Genomic DNA, 20177 nt, shown 5'->3' with positions numbered 1-20177 from the left:
CACTTTAGGCATGATGATTCTTTAATACTTAATTGTCAAGTGACGAACAGAATGAGCAACTACTAGATTTTAGATCATGTGCTGGGTCCTTCAATATGTCATTTTATTTAATCCTCAAAATAAACCTCTGAGTTAGGCATTGTAGCAAATACCTGCCAGTATATGATGGAGGCTAGTCCCATATTTGCCTCATTCTAAAACGTATCCTTGTTCCAATTCAACACAGGCAGTAGTCTAGTCAACAGCAGCATGCCTTCTTTGGAAAAGGGATGCTTCCAGTATTTGTACACGTATTCAAGGCTTCTGTTTTATGGGAGGTGTAGAGAAGCTAGATAGACGCCTTTTCAAACTCTTGCTTTTAAGCAAAACCACGACTGAAGGTGAGTAGTCATGAACCTGATCCTCATTCCATAGTCCACCTATTCAATCTAAACAAATTTAAATAGCCTGTGCTTCTAATTTTAACCCTAAAAGTACTCGTAATATTACAATGATGGCATTTAACAGTGAATAATGGAATAATACCTGATCATATGCCTAATAAAGACAGACTAATATTTAGGTAATAATAATTGTACCTATTTTTTCAGTATTTGGAATAGAAAAATTCCCCAATTGGGTGGTACTTTTAAATTTAGAACTACACTCACTGTCAGGTTATCTCTCCCTCTCCTCGAGAGGTGAGGGGGGATAATTACATTAAACAGAACCTTTGATTCTATGGTCCTTTGGCCAGAAGTATTCATGTTTTGGTTATCCATGTAAGAATTCTATTCCAAAAAAAAAAAAAAGTACAAAAAGAAAGAATATATTCTGTTTTATTTCCATTCATTCATTCAATCATTTCTGCAACCAACAGTTTTTACTTAACATATACCAGAATGCAAGAATATACTGACATATAGTAATCACTTTTCTTAAGAAAGTTGCAGAGCAGTGGAGAGAGATTACAACATTAATCATGATATAATGTAATCAGTGGTAGAACACCATGAGTATATTTAAAAAACTAAGAAAACACACAGAAGAATGAGCTAATCAGTCCTAAGGACTTAGAGGGTTTCCTGAAAAGTTTATATTTTAGCTGAATCATAATAGGTAAAGAAATGACTCAATTGGGAAAAAAAGAGAATGATGCAAAAAATGAGAAATTATCATGTAATATATATGCTTTATATGTATATATGTTATAAATATATTAAACACATATGTAGTTTTAATTGTTTAAATAATTTTCTGCTATGAAATCTCAAAATCCATTGATTTTACAAAATGAATTACAAGTTACATAGAAGCCTTACAACAGGTCTAAATAGGCAGATTGCTCTTATATTTGCAGAAAGGTCAAATGTGAATACTATTAAATTTACATTAAATTTTTATTTATTTTTTTAATTTAAATTTTTTACAATAAATAATTATCTAAAACTCTTCTCTTTATATATTACACATGTTAATTAGATATAAAGTAACTTTTTGTTTTTGGATAGACAATATATTTTCCTATAGATGAAGTTAATGTATGATATTAAATGAAAACATTATATTTTTAATAGGGATAATAAATACATGTTACTTAGCTAAAATTTTACTAAAATAATTTATTACATTATACATTTTTTATTTGGAAAAAAATTAAGCAATGACTTTATGTGTGAATTTGTATATACCCCACTTCTCTAAACTTCAGGGGGTCATATCTGTTCTACATTGACAGTGAATATTTGAAGGCTTTGTCCCCTATTATTTGAAGGCCTCAAGCACTCTGTCAGACCTAAATACTGATACATATACTAAAATATGGTCAATGTCATACTGCTAGAACAAATCATATGAAAGATGTTAAGTAGTCATTTCTGCTTCAAATTACAGGTTCTAGTTTGACTTGGTCATTAATATGCAATTTGTCCACTGTAGGGTATTACCTCAAAGTTAGTAAAAAATGTTATTCCCCTTGCTTAATTTGATTTGAATCACATTTTTTGATTCTGTCTTTGCTAACCAACCGTTATTAACTGTTGTTACTTTAACAAGATTTCAGTATAGAAGTACTCTGCTTTTAAATCATTATTTTCTATCTTTTATCTAGAATCAGACTGTATAAATTAAAATTTTAAGTAAAAATAAAATTCTTTTTTTTTTTTTTTAATTTTTCTTTTCAACATTTTTTATTTATTTTTGGGACAGAGAGAGACAGAGCATGAACGGGGGAGGGGCAGAGAGAGAGGGAGACACAGAATCGGAAACAGGCTCCAGGCTCCGAGCCATCAGCCCAGAGCCCGACGCGGGGCTCGAACTCACGGACCGCGAGATCGTGACCTGGCTGAAGTCGGACGCTTAACCGACTGCGCCACCCAGGCGCCCCAAAATAAAATTCTTAAGAGGCTTCCAGTTTTATTTATTTATTTATTTTTAATGTTTATTTTTGAGAGAGAGACAGAGTGTGAGCCGGGGAGCAGTAGAGAGAGATGGAGACACAGAATCTGAAACAGGCTCCAGGCTCTGTGCTGTCAGCACAGAGCCCGATGCAGGGCTCAAACCCACGAACTGTGAGATCATGACCTGAGCCGAAGTCGGCCGCTTAACCAACTGAGCCACCCAAGCACCCCTAGAGGCCTCCAGTTTTAGCTACAATATATAAAGAGCTTTAAGTCATTAATTACAGCAGACTTCCAGAAACCATACAAGATATAAGAAAGTGAACTATTTAAAGTTTTAAAATGACAAAACTACCATCATAGAATTATATATTCAGTAAAATGATCCTTCAAAAGTAAAGGAGAGATAAAAACGTATCAGACAAACAAAAAAATTGAGTATTCATTGCTTTCAAACCTGCCTTGGAAGAATCATTGTTAAAAGAAGTTCTAGAGGTAAAAGAAAAAACATATATTTCAGAAATGCAGAAATACATGAACAAAGGAAAATCACTGCGAAAAGAATAAGAATAGGTAAAATAAAATATTTTGTTACTCTTATTATTGACCAATCTAATAGACAACTGTTTAAAGCATTAATAGCAGGAGACCTGGGGAAGATGGTGGCACAGGAGGACGCTGGGCTGACCTTGTTCTACTGATCACTTAGATTCCACCTACACCTGCCTTTATAACCCAGAAAACCACCAGAAGACTAGCAGAACGGAGTCTCTGGAGCCAAGTGCAGACGAGAGGCCCACGGAAGAGGGTAGGAAGGGCGGCGAGGCGGTGCGCGCTCCACGGACTGGCGGGAAGGAGCCGGGGCAGAGGGGTGGCCTGACAGCCAAGCAGAGTCCCCAAGTCTGGCTCGCAAAAGCAGAGGGGCCAGATGGAGTGTGTTCTGACAGCGAGCTGGACTTAACATCTGGAAGGTTATAAACTAAAACAGCTCTGCTCGGAGAATGGGAGGGAGAGTTGTTGAGCCCCAGACTACAGAGCTCAGCTTGGCGTGGAACTTAGGCTCTCGCCAGCACCATCTCCCTCACCCATCCCCCAGCCAAAATCCCAAAGGGAACCAGTTCCTGCCAGGGAACTTGCACCGGGCAAACAACCAACGCTGTGCTTCTGCGGATGCATCCCTCTGGCGGGTCTGACTCCCTCCCAGCTGCAGGGACCCTCCTGAAGCAGAGCACCAGAGGAAAGCGAGCTGAGCCTGCCCCTCCCGCCCCTGTGCACCTTGCCGATCCACCCCAGCTAACATGCCAGGTCCCCAGCACCACAAGCCTGGCAGTGTGCAAGTAGCCCAGATGGGTCACGCCACCTCACAGTGAATCCCGCCCCTAGGAGAGGGAAAGAGAAGGCACACACCAGTCTGACTGTGGCCCCAGCAGTGGGCTGGGGGCAGACATCAGGTCGGACTGCGGCCCCGCCCACCAACGCAAGTTATTCAAGACAGCACAGGGGAAGTGCCCCCCGAGTCTCACACCACTCCAGGGACTATCCAAAATGACAAAACAGAAGAATTCTCCTCAAAAGAAACTCCAGGAAGTAACGATAGCTAACGAACTGATCAAAAACTATTTAAGCAATATAACAGAAAGTGAATTTAGAATAATAATCATAATATTAATTGCTGGGCTTGAAAACAGTATAAAGGACGGCAGAGAATCTCTTGCTACAGAGATCAAGGGACCCAGGAACAGCCAGGAGGAGCTTAAAAAATGCTATTAATGAGCTGCAAAATAAAATGGAGACAACCACGACTCAGGTTGAAGAGGCAGAGGAAAGAATAGGTGAAGTAGAAGATAAAATTATGGAAACAGAAGAAGATGAGAAAAAGAGATATAAAAAAATCCAGGAGTATGAGGGGAAAATTAGAGAACTAAGTGATGCACTAAAGAGAAATAATCTATGCATAGTTGGTATTCCAGAGGAGGAAGAGAGGGAAAGGTGCTGAAGGGGTACTTGAAGAAATTATAGCTGAGAGCTTCCCTGAACTGAGGAAGGAAAAAGGCATTGAAATCCAAGAGGCACAGAGAACTCCTTCGGACGTAACTTGAATCGATCTTCTGAAAGACATATAGTGAAACTGACAAAATACAAGGATAAAGAGAAAATTCTGAAAGCAGCTAGAGATAAACGTGCTCTAACATATAAAGGGAGACCTATAAGACTCGTGACCTATCTCTCTACTGAAACTTGGCAGGCCAGAAAGGAATGGCAGGAGATCTTCCATGTGATGAATAGGAAAAATATGCAGCCGAGAATCCTTTATCCAGCAAGTCTGTCATTTAGAATAGAAGGAGAGATAAAGGTCTTCCCAAACAAACAAAAACTGAAGGAATTCGTCACCACTAAACCAGCTTTACAAGAGATCCTAAGGGGATCCTGTGAGACAAATTACCAGAGACATCACTACAAGCATGAAACCTACAGACATCACAATGACTCTAAACCCATATCTTTCTATAATAACACTGAATGTAAATGGACTAAATGCACCAACCAAAAGACATAGGGTATCAGAATGGATAAAAAAACAAGACCCATCTATTTGCTGTCTACAAGAGACTCATTTTAGACCTGAGGACACCTTCGGATTGAGAGTGAGGGGATGGAGAACTATTTATCATGCCACTGGAAGTCAAAAGAAAGCTGGAGTAGCCATACTAATATCAGACAAACTAGACTTTAAATTAAAGGCTGTAACAAGAGATGAACAAGGGCATTATATAATAATTACAGGGTCTATCCATCAGAAAGAGCTAACAATTATAAATGTCTATGCACCGAATACAGGAGCCCCCAAATATATAAAACAATTACAAACATAAGCAACCTTATTGATAAGAATGTGGTAATTGCAGGGGACTTCAACACCCCACTTACAGAAATGGATAGATCATCTAGACACACGGTCAATAAAGAAACAAGGGCCCTGAATAATACATTGGATCCGATGGACTTGACAGATATATTTAGAACTCTGCATCCCAAAGCAACAGAATATACTTTCTTCTTGAGTGCACATGGAACATTCTCCAAGATAGATCACATACCGGGTCACAAAACAGCCCTTCATAAGTATACAAGAATTGAGATCATACTATGCATACATTCAGACCACAATGCTATGAAGCTTGAAATCAACCACTGGAAAAAGTCTGGAAAACCTCCAAAAGCATGAAGGTTAAAGAACACCCTACTAAAGAATGAATAGGTCAACCAGGCAATTAGAGAAGAAATTAAAAAATATATGGAAACAAACGAAAATGAAAATACAACAATCCAAATGCTTTGGGATGCAGCGAAGGCAGTCCTGAAAGGAAAATACATTGCAATCCAGGCCTATCTCAAGAAACAAGAAAAATCCCAAATACAAAATCTAACAGCACACCTAAAGGAAATAGAAGCAGAACAGCAAAGGCAGCCTAAACCCAGCAGAAGAAGAGAAATCATAAAGATCAGAGCAGAAATAAACAGTATACAATCTAAAAAAAACTGTAGAGCAGATCAACGAAACCAAGAGTTGGTTTTTTGAAAAAATAAACAAAATTGATAAACCTCTAGCCAGGCTTCTCAAAAAGAAAAGGGAGATGACCCAAATAGATAAAATCATGGATGAAAATGGAATTATTACAACCAATCCCTCAGAGATACAAGCAATTATCAGGGAATACTATGAAAAATTATATGCCAACAAACTAGACAACCTGGAAGAAATGGACAAATTCCTAAGCATCCACACACTTCCAAAACTCAATCAGGAGGAAATAGAAAGCTTGAAGAGACACATAAGCAGTGAAGAAATTGAATCAGTCATCAAAAATCTCCCAACAAATAAGAGTCCGGGACCAGATGGCTTCCCAGGGGAGTTCTACCAGACGTTTAAAGCAGAAATAATACCTATCCTTCTCAAGCTATTCCAAGAAATAGAAAGGGAAGGAAAACTTCCAGACTCATTCTATGAAGCCAGTATTACTTTGATTCCTAAACCAGACAGAGACCTATTAAAAAAAGAGAACTGCAGGCCAATATCCCTGATGAATATGGATGTAAAAATTCTCAACAAGATACTAGCAAATAGAATTCAACAACATATGAAAAGAATTATTCACCATGATCAAGTGGGATTCATTCTTGGGATGCAGGGCTGGTTCAACATTCACAAGTCAATCAATGTGATACATCACATTAATAAAAGAAAAGATAAGAACCATATGATCCTGTCAATCGATGTAGAAAAGGCATTTGACAAAATTCAGCATCCTTTCTTAATAAAAACCCTAGAGAAAGTCAGGATAGAAGGAATATACTTAAACATAATAAAAGCCATTTATGAAAAGCCCACAGCTAACATCATCCTCAATGGGGAAAAACTGAGAGCTTTTTCCTGAGATCAGGAACACAACAGGGATATCCACTCTCACCACTGTTGTTTACCATAGTGGTGGAAGTTCTAGCATCAGCAATCAGACAACAAAAGGGAATCAAAGGCAACAAAATTGGCAAAGATGAAGTTAAGCTTTCACTTTTTGCAGATGACATGATATTATACGTGGAAAATCCGATAGACTCCACAAGAAGTCTGCTAGAACTGATACATGAATTTAGCAAAGTCGCAGGATACAAAATCAATGTACAGAAATCAGTTGCATTCTTCCACACTAATAATAAGGCAACAGAAGGACAAATAAAGAAACTTATCCCATTCACAATTGCACCAAGAAGCATAAAATACCGAGGGATAAATCTAACCAAAGATGTAAAAGATCTGTATGCTGAAAACTATAGAAAGATTATGAAGGATTGAAGAAGATATAAACAAATGGAAAAACATTCCATGCTCATGGACTGGAAGAATAAATATTGTCAAAATGTCAACACTACCCACCTGTCTACACATTCAATGCAATCACAATCAAAATTGCACCAGCATTCTTCTCGAAACTAGAACAAGCAATCCTAAAATTCATATGGAACCACAAAAGGCCCCGAATAGCCAAAGTAATATTGAAGAAGAAGACCAAAGCAGGAGGCATCACAATCCCAGACTTTAGCCTCTACTACAAAGCTGTCATCATCAAGACAGCATGGTATTGGCACAAAAACAGACACATAGACCAATGGAATAGGATAGAAACCCCAGAACTAGACCCACAAACGTATGGCCAACTCATCTTTGACAAAGAAGGAAAGAACATCCAATGGAAAAGATAGTCTCTTTAACAAATGGTGCTGGGAGAACTGGACAGCAACATGTAGAAGATTGAAACTAGACCACTTTCTCACACCATTCACAAAAATAAACTCAAAATGGATAAAAGACCTGAATGTGAGACAGGAAACCATCAAAACCCTAGAGGAGAAAGCAGGAAAAAAAACCTCTCTGACCTCAGCCATAGCAATCTCTTACTTGACACATCCCCAAAGGCAAGGGAATTAAAAGCAAAAATGAACTACGAGGACCTTATGAAGATAAAAAGCTTCTGCACAGCAAAGGAAACAACCAACAAATCTAAAAGGCAACCAACGGAATGGGAAAAGATATTTGCAAATGACATATCGGACAAAGGGCTAGTATCCAAAATCTATAAAGAGCTCACCAAACTCCACACCCGAAAAACAAATAGCCCAGTGAAGAAATGGGCAGAAAACATGAATAGACACTTCTCTAAAGAAGACATCCAGATGGCGAATAGGCACATGAAAAGATGCTCAACGTCAGTCCTCATCAGGGAAGTACAAATCAAAACCACACTCAGATATCACCTCACGCCAGTTCGAGTGGCCCAAATGAACAATTCAGGAGACTATAGATGCTGGCGAGGATGTGGAGAGACAGGAACCCTCTTGCACTGTTGGTGGGAATGCAAACTGGTGCAGCCACTCTGGAAAACAGTGTGGAGGTTCCTCAAAAAATTTAAAATACACCTACCCTATGACCCAGCAATAGCACTGCTAGGAATTTACCCAAGGGATACAGGAGTACTGATGCATAGGAGCACTTGTACCCCAATGTTCATAGCAGCACTCTCAACAATAGCCAAATTATGGAAAGAACCTAAATGTCCATCAACTGATGAATGGATAAAGAAATTGTGGTTTATATACACAATGGAGTACTATGTGGCAATGTGAAAGAATGAAATATGGCCCTTTGTAGCAACATGGATGGAACTGGAGAGTGTGATGCTAAGTGAAATAAGCCATACAGAGAAAGACAGATACCATATGGTTTCACTCTTATGTGGATCCTGAGAAACTTAACAGAAACCCATGGGGGAGGAGAAGGAAAAAAAAGAGGTTAGAGTGGGAGAGAGCCAAAGCATAAGAGACTCTTAAAAACTGAGAACAGGGGCGCCTGGGTGGCTCAGTCAGTTGAGCGTCCGACTTCACCTCAGGTCACGATCTCGCGGTCTGTGAGTTCGAGCCCCGCGTCGGGCTCTGGGCTGATGGCTCAGAGCCTGGAGCCTGTTTCCGATTCTGTGTCTCCCTCTCTCTCTGCCCCTCCCCCATTCATGCTCTGTCTCTCTCTGTCTCAAAAATAAATAAATGTTAAAATTTTTTTTTTTTAAAAACTGAGAACAAACTGAGGGTTGATGGGGATTGATGAGGCCACCTTTTGCGATGAGCACTGGGTGTTGTATGGAAACCAATCTGACAATAAATTTCATAAAAAAATAAAATTAAAAAATTTAAAAAAATTAAAGCATTAGTAGCAATAATACACTAGATGATTAGAGTGAAATAAATGGGTAAATAAAATGAGAGAAATTTTGTAAGGGTTGATGAAGAAAGAAATTGTGACTACTCAGTTTTAAGGTATCTCTACTCTCAGTAAAGTGATACAAGTTATTTGAAAGTGCATGTAGATTAGCTGTAAATATATACTGCAAACTCTAGAGTAAGTGCTAATTAAAAAATAAAAAAAAACGTGATTGACAAGCTAGAACAGGACAGTATGGAATCATATGAAGTCAACTAATACTAGAGAAAGCAGAAAAACAAGAAAAAAAAGAATGAGTGCAACAAATAGGAAACAATTACAAACATGGTAGTGAGAAACAAAAAGCAATAAAAGAAGAATGAACATAACATAAGGAACCTTAGAACAGCAACAAGTGGACCAACTTAGGTACTCTGGGAGTCCCAAGAAGAGAGAAGAAAAGAGAGAGAAAGGGGCCAAGAGTTTATTTGAAGAAATGAAGGTTGAATACTTCCCAAACTGGATGAAAGACAAGAACATAAACATCCAAGAAACTCAAGAAACTCCCAGCAGGATGTATGTGAATACATACACATGTATGTGTACGTCTCAGAGATGTACAGTGAGGGACATTATGATAAATTTGCCAATAGCCAAAGACAAAGAGAATCTTGAAAGCAATAACAGATAAACAATTCACAAATAAAAGAGATCCTCTCTCAAATATTATTAGTAGCTTTCTCATCAGAAATTTTGGAGGGCAGAAGGTAATAGGCTGGTAAAAAATTGTGGTTGCCGTGGGTTTGGTGTGAGGTGCAAGGACTGAATAGGTGAAGTATGGGGGATTTATTTTATTTTATTTTATTTTATTTTATTTTATTTTTATTTTAGAGAGAGAGAGCATGAGTGGGAGAGAGGGGAACAGGAAGAGATAAAGGGAGAGAGACAGAGAGACAGAGAGACAGAGATAGAGAAAGAGAGAGAGAAAATCTTAAGCAGGGTCCATGCTCAGCAGGAAGCACAATGCAAGGCTCGATCCCATGACCCTGGGATCATGACCTGAGCCAAAATCAAGAGTCAGATACTGAACCAACTGAACCACCAAGCTGTCCAAGTACAGGAGATTTTTAAGGTGGTTAGATTACTCAGTAGAGTACAGTAATGGTGGATACATGGTACTATAAATATATTAAAACTCATAGAACTTTACAGTGCCAGACAGCTTTAATGTATACAATTATAAACGTTTTTAATTAGGAGGTCACGGAATCCCAGGAAGAAAGGTGGACTGTTAGAAAAGAATCCACCAGTATTATAAATAAAACAACTTCACTAAAGGGGCTCACCTGAGTAATTTTAGATATTAGAGGAGCCTTCCAGAAGTAAAACAAAATCAAATGCACATAAAGGTTGCACTCTACTAGATAAAGTTGTATCCCATGAGGTATGAGTTAATAATAATAATCATATTATGATAATAATAATAATCATATGATTATGGATTAGAGTTGGAAAGATCAGTGTAAACTTATTTTTAGCTCAATATAGAGTCAGATGTTAACATCGAGAAATATTTATAGATGTGTGTATATACAGGTCAGTATACATTCATACATTTCCTTGCCCTATCATTTTAGAGTCCTAAAAGAAACAACACTGTGGTAGCAACAGTTTATGGGCTGCCCTGAGATATTTGTTTTTAAAGCATTCTCCAATAAAACAAATCAGGGTGCATCTTGGAGAAGCAGCTGATTCTAGAACAGAGGCAAGAAACAAGTAAGATGAGCCTGGAATATTTTGTAGTGACGGAAATTAGGGAGTCTAAAAAATATAAACAAACAAAGCAAACAAATAACAAAAGAAACTGTAATAATGGGGTATGTCAAAGGGACACAGAAGCCAAGTAAAAGAGATCCCAGTGACCAAACTTGGAGCAATCTGAGCAACAAAATAAAGTAGTATTGGATTATAGCCAAATCATAAAATGCATACCCAGGTTTCCACACTGATGCAAATAAATTATTAAATAAATGAATAAAGACCAATCTGTGCAGAATTCCAGATAATTCATGTAGCTGTTCCTTCAAAGCCATATATGGCTACATCACCCTCCTCTGGAAATCCTTCTGAAAATTACTAAGATTAGATTTAGGTGCCTTAGTAGGTTTAAATCATCTGAGTTGAGTGTAATCAGTGATATCACTACAATCCTCCCCCTATTTTAATGGTGCAGAAATATCCACAATTTCCACAATTTCCAGTTTATAAACACTCTTTTTTTTAACGTTTTTAATGTTTGTTTACTGAGAGAGAGAGACAGACAGACAGACAGACAGTCGGAGTGGGAAAGGGGCAGAAAGAGAGGGAGACACAGAATCTGAAATAGGCTCCAGGCTCTGAGCTGTCAGCACAGAGCTGGATGCACAGAGTTCATGAACCGTGAGATCACGACCTGAGTCGAGGTCAGGTGCTTAACTGAATGAACCACCCAAGCACCCCATCAACATTCTTATAAAATAAAATTTCAGCACCTGATTTGTTTATTAAATATACAGTTCTACTTTGTTGTTGTTGTCATAATTGTGCCACGTAAGTGGATAATTGTGGAAGGTAAAAAAAAATACCAAATAACAGAAGGAAATACATTTAAATATACAGCTTACAATAAATGGTATAACTATTGCCGTAAAGGAGTTCATATTATGCTCAACAAACTCTGCAGCAAGATTGCTCATCCTTTATTTCAAATATATATTATATTTACAACACAATGTCATTTCCCAGATATCTAGTCAAGTTGGCACAACCGGCTGTTTCACCACAAGCCTGGCAGATATGACAGTATCAAATACATCTCCACCACCCTCTGAAACCAAAATTAATTGTCTCTCCCTGGCCACTCCAAACCCAAGAACACTTTGATATTTTCGCAAACGCCCTGCATATTATACTTGAAAGGTAGGTGTAATAACATTGAGCCTGGAGTTCTCTATCAGATGTAGTCAACTATTATTCTGAGTATATACTACTCACTGCAAATGCGTTTCATATGCAATTAGGGCAGACAACAGAAGGAAAATGTACAGAATGGCAGTCTCTCCATACTATCACAGTTTATTTTACTACAACAATTAATTATAATATACATAATACTGCACTAAGAATACAATAACCCGGACAATTATAAAAGCAGAAGGCATGATGGAAGAACTGATATAAATCATAATTCTGGAAAAACAAATGTATCGCCATCCTATATATATGTCTTCTTTTATTATGAATTTTACTTTTATCCCTGAATTCTTTTTTCTAGAATTTTATTATATTTTAATAAAATAGTATTATATTTCATCTATGCTACTGTAGTAGAATCCCTTTTATTTGTAAGTATGTTTTTATTTGTAAGTATATTTATTTTTATTGAAGTGCATTAGAGTTTCTTTCCATTTAAAAATATTCTAGAATCATATTTAAAGTTTGAAAACAGTAATTATCAAACAGTATTTTATGAAGAATACCTATATCTGCATATAAAGCAGAGTAAACACTGTTAAGATAGTTTTTAAATCCATACATAAAATTACATTAAATCATTACCTTAAAAGATACATAACAGTCCAGTCTAGATTAATCATTTTTCTTAAAATCCATTTTATCTCTTTAAGTGTCCTAAACATTCACCACCTTTCTCCCAGTCAATAATGTAATGTTTCTTATTTTCCTGAGTTCTGTTGCAATGAAAAAAAAAAGTAAAAACAAACAAATAAACAAACAAAAACCTGTCTCATTGAGGCTTACTTGCTGCATTGGGAACAGCTCTGTAAAGGAAGCCTGTCTGTCACATCTGAGTCTCGATTACTTGCCAGATTTAAGGAAATGTTCTATAGTCAATTAAACTGACGGTGTTTTTCAGTGACATCCAATTGAACTTAGATTCTAAGTATAGAATTAATATGGAGAGGATCCATTCTCATCAGGAAAGGGTAACAGAAAATAAATCTTCTTTTCTCCCCTTTTTATGTCTTCTTGAAAAACCAGGAAGAATTGATGATAACCAGTTCATTGTCTGTCACTAGGTGTGAGTATTTGACAGATTCCTTCAGTTCCCTTAAATTTCAGAGCTGCTGGAATAGAAAATAAAGTACACAATTTCAAGACAGCACTGAAGGAAACTGGTAATTGGTCTTAAAATGGGGAAGAAATGAGTTCATTGATAACCATCACTAGTTGAAACTGAAAACTGAAGTAAAAGGAAAATACTACTTAAATATTCTGAATAAAAGTTATGACAACTAGACAAGGAAAAGAGCCAGGCATGTGAAGTTTTATATAAATATAATACTATTAGAGTGAATTACTGAGATTATAGAAATATTATTTTTAAAGACTATTTTTGATGTTACAAATTGTTGTAGTTTTTATATTTTCACAATGAAAACCATCATGTGCCTTAAGCCTCCTGAAATTCCCTTCACTCTCCATAAAATGTTCACTTAATGATCCAAACAGATTTTGGACACTAGCAATTTAGGGTTGAAATGAGGATTCTGTCACTCACTAGCTGAAAAAGCTTAACCAAGTTATTTCCCCATTCAAAGTCTCAGTTTTACGTGTATTTTTTAAGTTTACTGATTTATTTTGAGAGAGAGAGAGAGAGAGAGAGAGCGTGCATGAGAAGCATGAGGAGCAGAGAGAGGTGGGGAGAAAGAGAGACAGAGGGAGAATCCCAAACAGGCTCCGCGCTGTCAGCACAGGCCTGATGTGGGGCTCGAACCCTTGAACCGTGAGATTATGACCTGAGCTGAAAAGAAGAGTCAGACACTTAACCAACTGAGCCACCCAGATACCCCCTCAATTTTATGTGTAAAATTAGGAAATGACACTTCCCATATAGAAGTGATGGGTAGATTACGTGGTATTTTATACGAAAATGTTTAAAATATTAAAATTATAGAGTTAGAAAAAAAGGGATATGATAGAATTAGTACTACACAATTTTCATATAAGATTGTTTTAAAAATAGCCAGTTATAAAATGTCTTACCTGTTATTTTGTATAAGTGCCTTTTATGGGTTAAAGTGTGTCCTCCCAAGATTCATATGTTAAGTTCTACCCCCAGTACCTCAGAATGTGACCTCATTTGGGGGGTTGCTGTAGCAACATTTAGTTGAGGTTTCATCTATTCTATTCCAATATGACTGGTGTCCTTATATAATGAAATTGGGCACAGAAACACAGCCAGGGAGAACACTATGTGAAGGTGAAGGGCAAAGATCTGGGTGAGGTTTTAAAAGGAATGTCAACAATTGCTGTCAAACCACCAGAACCTAGGAGAAAGGCATTAAAGAATGAAGTCTTGCCATTTACAATGACATGGATAGAGCTATAGAGTATAATGCTAAGCAAATTAGGTCAATCAGAAAAGACAAATACCATATGACCTCACTCCTATGTGGAATTTAAAAAAAAAAAAACAAAACAAATGAACAAAAGGAAAAAAAAGAGAGATGGAGGCAAACTGTCTCTTCACTGTAGAGAACAAACTGATGGCTACCAGAGGGGAGAGGGTGGGGGATGGGTTAAATAGGTGATGAGGATCAAGGAGGGCACTTGTCCTGATTAGCACTGGGTGATGTATGGAAGGGCTGAATCCTGTACACTTGAAACTAATTACACTGTATGTTAACTAACTGGAATTTAAATAAAAACTTAAAAAAAAGAGAGACAAGTAGATTAAAATTTACTGTGTGTTAAAATAACTCAAACAAGAAGAGGTTCTCTCAGAGTCCTCACAATGAACTAAGCTTGCTAATTAACCTCAAAATGACTGGTTGATCTTAGAAATCTTGCCTCCAGAGCTGAGAGACAATAAATTTCCGAGTTGGTCATACTTTGTTATGACAGCCTTAGCAAACTAAAACAACGTCTATTGCCAGTTCCTGGTCTTCTGTAGTGTTGAGTTGTCTTATTTGAAATCTCTACAAATTGCTAAAGTTTTCTAATCCATCCTCTGCCAATTTAATTTACTATTGTGATTAATTTCTTCACTTTTTTTGTTTACCTTATCTCTGTAAATATTTGGGTATAAATAACGTTCTCTGACCTCTACTACAAAGTTGTCTTCCTTACAACTTGATTATTAGGACACGATTAATATTTAGCACATCATTTACTTGCATGTAACTTTTTCTCAAAACTCCACTTCAATTGTCTACTCCTTTAGGATATTTTTTTCCTAATACACTTCTCTTAAATTTATCATTTCAAATAATCACAATTATTCATTTAATCTAGCAGCTATAATTATTTTTCAAACATCAATGGGATTATGCCACTCTCACAATTTTTCAATGATTTCTTCATGTTTAGACTTTAGTTAAATGCCTTAAAATTGCCCTCAGAACTCTGTTCCAATCACTGTAACTTTCTCCAGTTTTGTCTATTCCCTTTTCTTACCCTTCTCATTCAGTCTCAGTCTCACCATGCTGACCTCAAATGCATGGATTTCATTCTGCTTCAACCTACAGTTGTCAGATTGAGAAAGTAAAAATACAGGTTGGCATATTATATTTGGATTTCAGATGAACAATGGCTTCTTCAGTATCGTAAGTTGAAACAAGATTTTTTTCCTTTTTTTAAAAAAAATTAATGTTTATTTATTTGGGTGTGTGTGTGTGTGTGTGTGAGAGAGAGAGAGAGAGAGAGAGAGACAGAGAGACAGAGAGAGAGGCAGAGAGAGAGGGAGACACAGAATCTGAAGCAGGCTCCAGGCTCTGAGCTGTCAGAAAAGAGCCGGACATGGGGATGAACTTATGAACCACACCTGAGCCAAACTTGGATGCTTAACCGATTAAGCCACCCAGGCGCCCCACATGATTTTTTTTTAATAAGAAAAGCATCCTTACCAGGTCTGAATGTGCCCCAAGTTCAAATAAGTAAATTTAGTACTGCTAATGTTCAAATAAATTTAGCACTGCTTACTTTTCCCATGAAAGACAATGATGTTATTAAGTGTGTGTGTGTGTGTGTGTGTGTGTGTGTGTGTGTGTGTGAAGGTTAGTAAATTATTACTCAAAAATAATTTCACAAGCCAGATATAAGTCAAATACTGTATCTGATCTCTGTATGGTAGCTCTAAATCTCTCATTTTGTATTTCCTTCTCTTACAAATTCTTAGAAGATGTTAAATTCTGTGATGAACACATTATTTTGTACAAAAAATGCTATTACCTTGTTTTGGTTTTCTTATCATGATTTATCCAAATCACGAATTCTGAGGAAAATAATGTTACTTATTAGAAATAGAAAAATTCTGTTTCTTTTTCTATAGAAAACAATGTATATGTTTATATATATATAATATATATATATATAAACATATATAACATATATATATTATATATATATATTTCTAAACATATATATATGTTTAGAAATAAAAGTATCCATTAAAATATATATACTCTGGGAATGATGCATCTCAGTGTAGTAGCTGTGGGTAATCATAAATACATAGTTTCTTCTTTTTTAATATTTATTTATTTTTAAGAGAGAGAGACAGAATGTGAGCAGGGGAGGAGCAGAGAGACAGAGGGAGACACAGAATCTGAAGCAGACTCCGGTCTCTGAGCTGTCAGCACAGAGCCCGATGAAGGGCTAAAACTCACTAATGGTGAGATCATGACCTGAGCCAAAGTCGGACGCTTAACTGACTGAGCCACCCAGGTGCCCCATAAATACATAGTTTCAACTACAAAGACTCCCGTAATTATTTAGGACTTCTTCCTATTTCTAATCTATCTTTCTAAATATTACAATGATTCATGAAGTAGTAGACTCAAAGTATAGTTGTAAGTGTTCAGTTATGCATTTTTGTAGTAAGATTTAATAAATTCGTTATTAGTGTATTAGCTTCTTGGGACTGACCTACCAAAATATCATAAATTGGCTAGCTTAAAACAGCAGAAGTTCATTTTCCCACAGTCTTAGAACCTGAAACTCCAAAACAAAGCTGTAGGCAAACCATTAGACCTTGCAAAGATATCCTTTGTACCTCTTAGCAGATTCTGGGCATCTGATGGCAATTTTTGGCATTCCTTGAATTGCAACTGCATACCTCCAATCTCTGTATTCATCATCACAGGGTATTTTCCGTGTGTTTGTCAGAGTCTCCATTTTACTTATTTTAAATGCAGGGGAGATTATTTTTGACACTTTATCTATCCATGCATACATTCATTTATTAATATTTATCAAGGGTATATGGTGGACATATAAATGCTGTGGTTAAAAATGAGCACTCTGGAGACATACTTATAGGTTCAAATTCAGACCCCTTGAGTTCTAGCTCTCGGATGTTGAAGAGATTACTTACTCTGTTTGTACTTCAGTTTCCATATTCTTACAATAAGGTATAATCATAGTATTAAATTTATAAGGTCTTTACAAAGGTAAAATAAGTTCATCCTTAAAGGGCTTATAAGAGGGCTTAACCTATATTAAGAAAAAAAAATTTCCATAAGTATCAGCTACTATTATTATATAGAAAGGGGAAGATACTCAAAATAGAACTATAAAAGAAAAATAAAATATTAAAAGGATGCCAGGGACTCCTAATGCTACCCATGATAGATGTCACTTCTAGAAGATTAAACCTTTCACTAGAAAGGCTTGAAGTGCTATCAGCTCAGCCAGCACTTGAGGTTCCATTATCCTCTAGAATAAGGAAAATCATGAGATGATTATTACTTTCAACCTGATTTTAATTTTTGCCCAAGGGAAAATTTCTAATACCAATAAATAGAGTATTGGCAGAAAGCTATAGGCTTACAGGACTATGATGACAAAAGTCAGAGTCCAGGGCTGGAAATGAGAGAACCACAAAAAGCGGACACAAAAATCATCACAAAAATCTTCACATCATTGACTTAATCCTAAATTGCACACGCTCATGGTGTAAATTTCCAGAACCCCCAAAGAAAACAGTAGCTGTGTGGCAATAGTAGAAATATGAGTAGCTCTTTGGGAGTAAAGACGATAAAATTTGAGTTCAAAATCTAGCCAAGCTACAATCACTTTGATCTATCCATTTCATTTCGAAATCCATAAAAGATGAGATTGAAGCACATCTTTCAGGCATCAGGGCACACGCACCAGGAGTAAGAACTATCCCTAGGTGGAAGGGCAAAACTGAAATAAAGGAAAGTCACAACACAACCTTTCAGAAAATTCAGTCGATTCAGTTATTCTGTACATCTTCCACAAGGGAAACGTGATCTGAACAATATGACTTACCTATTTGACATTTTGCAACAGATACTGAATATATTATGCTCAAATGCACATGGAATTTTTTCAAAAAGATATCATAAACTGAATGATAAAATAAGTCATAACATGTTTTAAAAATTATAATGATACAGAATATAGTAAATAGGACAGAAAATTTGCCAGAAAAAAAGGGAAATTAAGTGAAAATACCTCTAGATGACCCATAGATGAGAAAATAACTCAGAAAATATTTTGAAATGACAATAGTTAAATGATTTGAAAATGGAAATGTACTATATCAAATTTTGTGATGCAGCTAAAATAGAGCTTAATAGCTTTTAATGAGTATATTAAAAAAGAAGATAAGTAAAAGTCATTAATCCAAACTTCTAACTCCGGAAGTTAGAAAAGTAATGGCAAATAACTTCTTGTCCCCCTTGCCAATTGCGAGATAAGTTTCTAGAAAACAAAATGAAAAATACAGGATAGGAGAAGGGTAAGGGACATGGGCACTTAATACAGTATTTTTATTATCTGATCTGTAAACACTGATTTTACAGGTTAATAGGTAAAATAAATGAAAAATGTTCACATATAGCTGCATCATGTATAGCAAATGAGTCCTAATGCTGAAAAGAACAGAATTCTCCTCCTTGAAGAATAAAAGCTACTGGCAAAGATGTAAGTAACAAATTGGCATCAGATTCCTATCAGCAATATCAGAAAGTATATTCACAAAATTATGATGGGCTAATTCCATCAAAATGAGAAAATATTATTCTAGAATTTATATGGAGTAATATTCTCAAATTTGAGAACCTACTAAATATAAGAAAGTTAATAACTCAAAATGTGTATGTCACTTCTGCCCTTTCTTTTAAAAAAATTTTTTTTAACACTTATTTATTTTTGAGACAGAGAGAGACAGAGCATGAACGGGGGAGGGTCAGAGAGAGGGAGACACAGAATCTGAAACAGGATACGGGCTCTGAGCTGTCAGCACAGAGCCCGACGCGGGGCTTGAACTCACGGGCCGCGAGATCATGACCTGAGCCGAAGTCAGCCGCTTAACGACTGAGCCACCCAGGCGCCCCACTTCTGCCCTTTCTAAAGAAAAAAAAATACATTGGTGAAGAAACTAACACTTTGATTTCACATAAATGACTGCATGAAAGACAAAAATGGGATTTAAGAAACTGAGATACACAGAATGTCGTAATAAGAAATATCAGGATATTACAGCATAGTAAATCTGAAAAATTAGAGGAACAAGTGTCTTAAAACACTTTAAGAAACAGTATTTATGAATCTGGAAAACATTAGTGACATAGTGAATGCATGTGACTCTTAGTGTACAAGCTAAAGAAGAATTAAAATCTTTGGAAAGGAGTCTATTTCTAGCAACATGGTTGTTCAGGTATCCTCTCTTACCCTCTAACTAAAAATAAAAAACTAAAAAAAAAAAAAATACAGAATGAGATGCCAAAAATATCCATAAAAATATCAAAGTTCTTGAAAGACATTAGGAAAATATCAAGTTAAAATCTCAGTGAAATGGGAACTCAGAAGCAGATTTTGTTTTGACGGTATTTGGCAAGTCTTATAAAAATTGAACTTTAGTTTCCCTGGCTTTGTCTAAAATGGGAGACACAGACAAATTCCAGTACCACTACAATGTGGATGACCCTTCTAAATAAGGCAGAAACATCAAAAGGAAACACCCTCCATGCATTCTGAAAGTGAAATATATTTTCTTGAGCTGCTACCCCAAGAGAACTGAT

The sequence above is a fragment of the Neofelis nebulosa genome, chromosome 15 (assembly GCF_028018385.1).
Source record: "Neofelis nebulosa isolate mNeoNeb1 chromosome 15, mNeoNeb1.pri, whole genome shotgun sequence".
Classification (NCBI taxonomy): domain Eukaryota; kingdom Metazoa; phylum Chordata; class Mammalia; order Carnivora; family Felidae; genus Neofelis; species Neofelis nebulosa.
Note: the sequence above shows the minus strand (reverse complement) of the source record.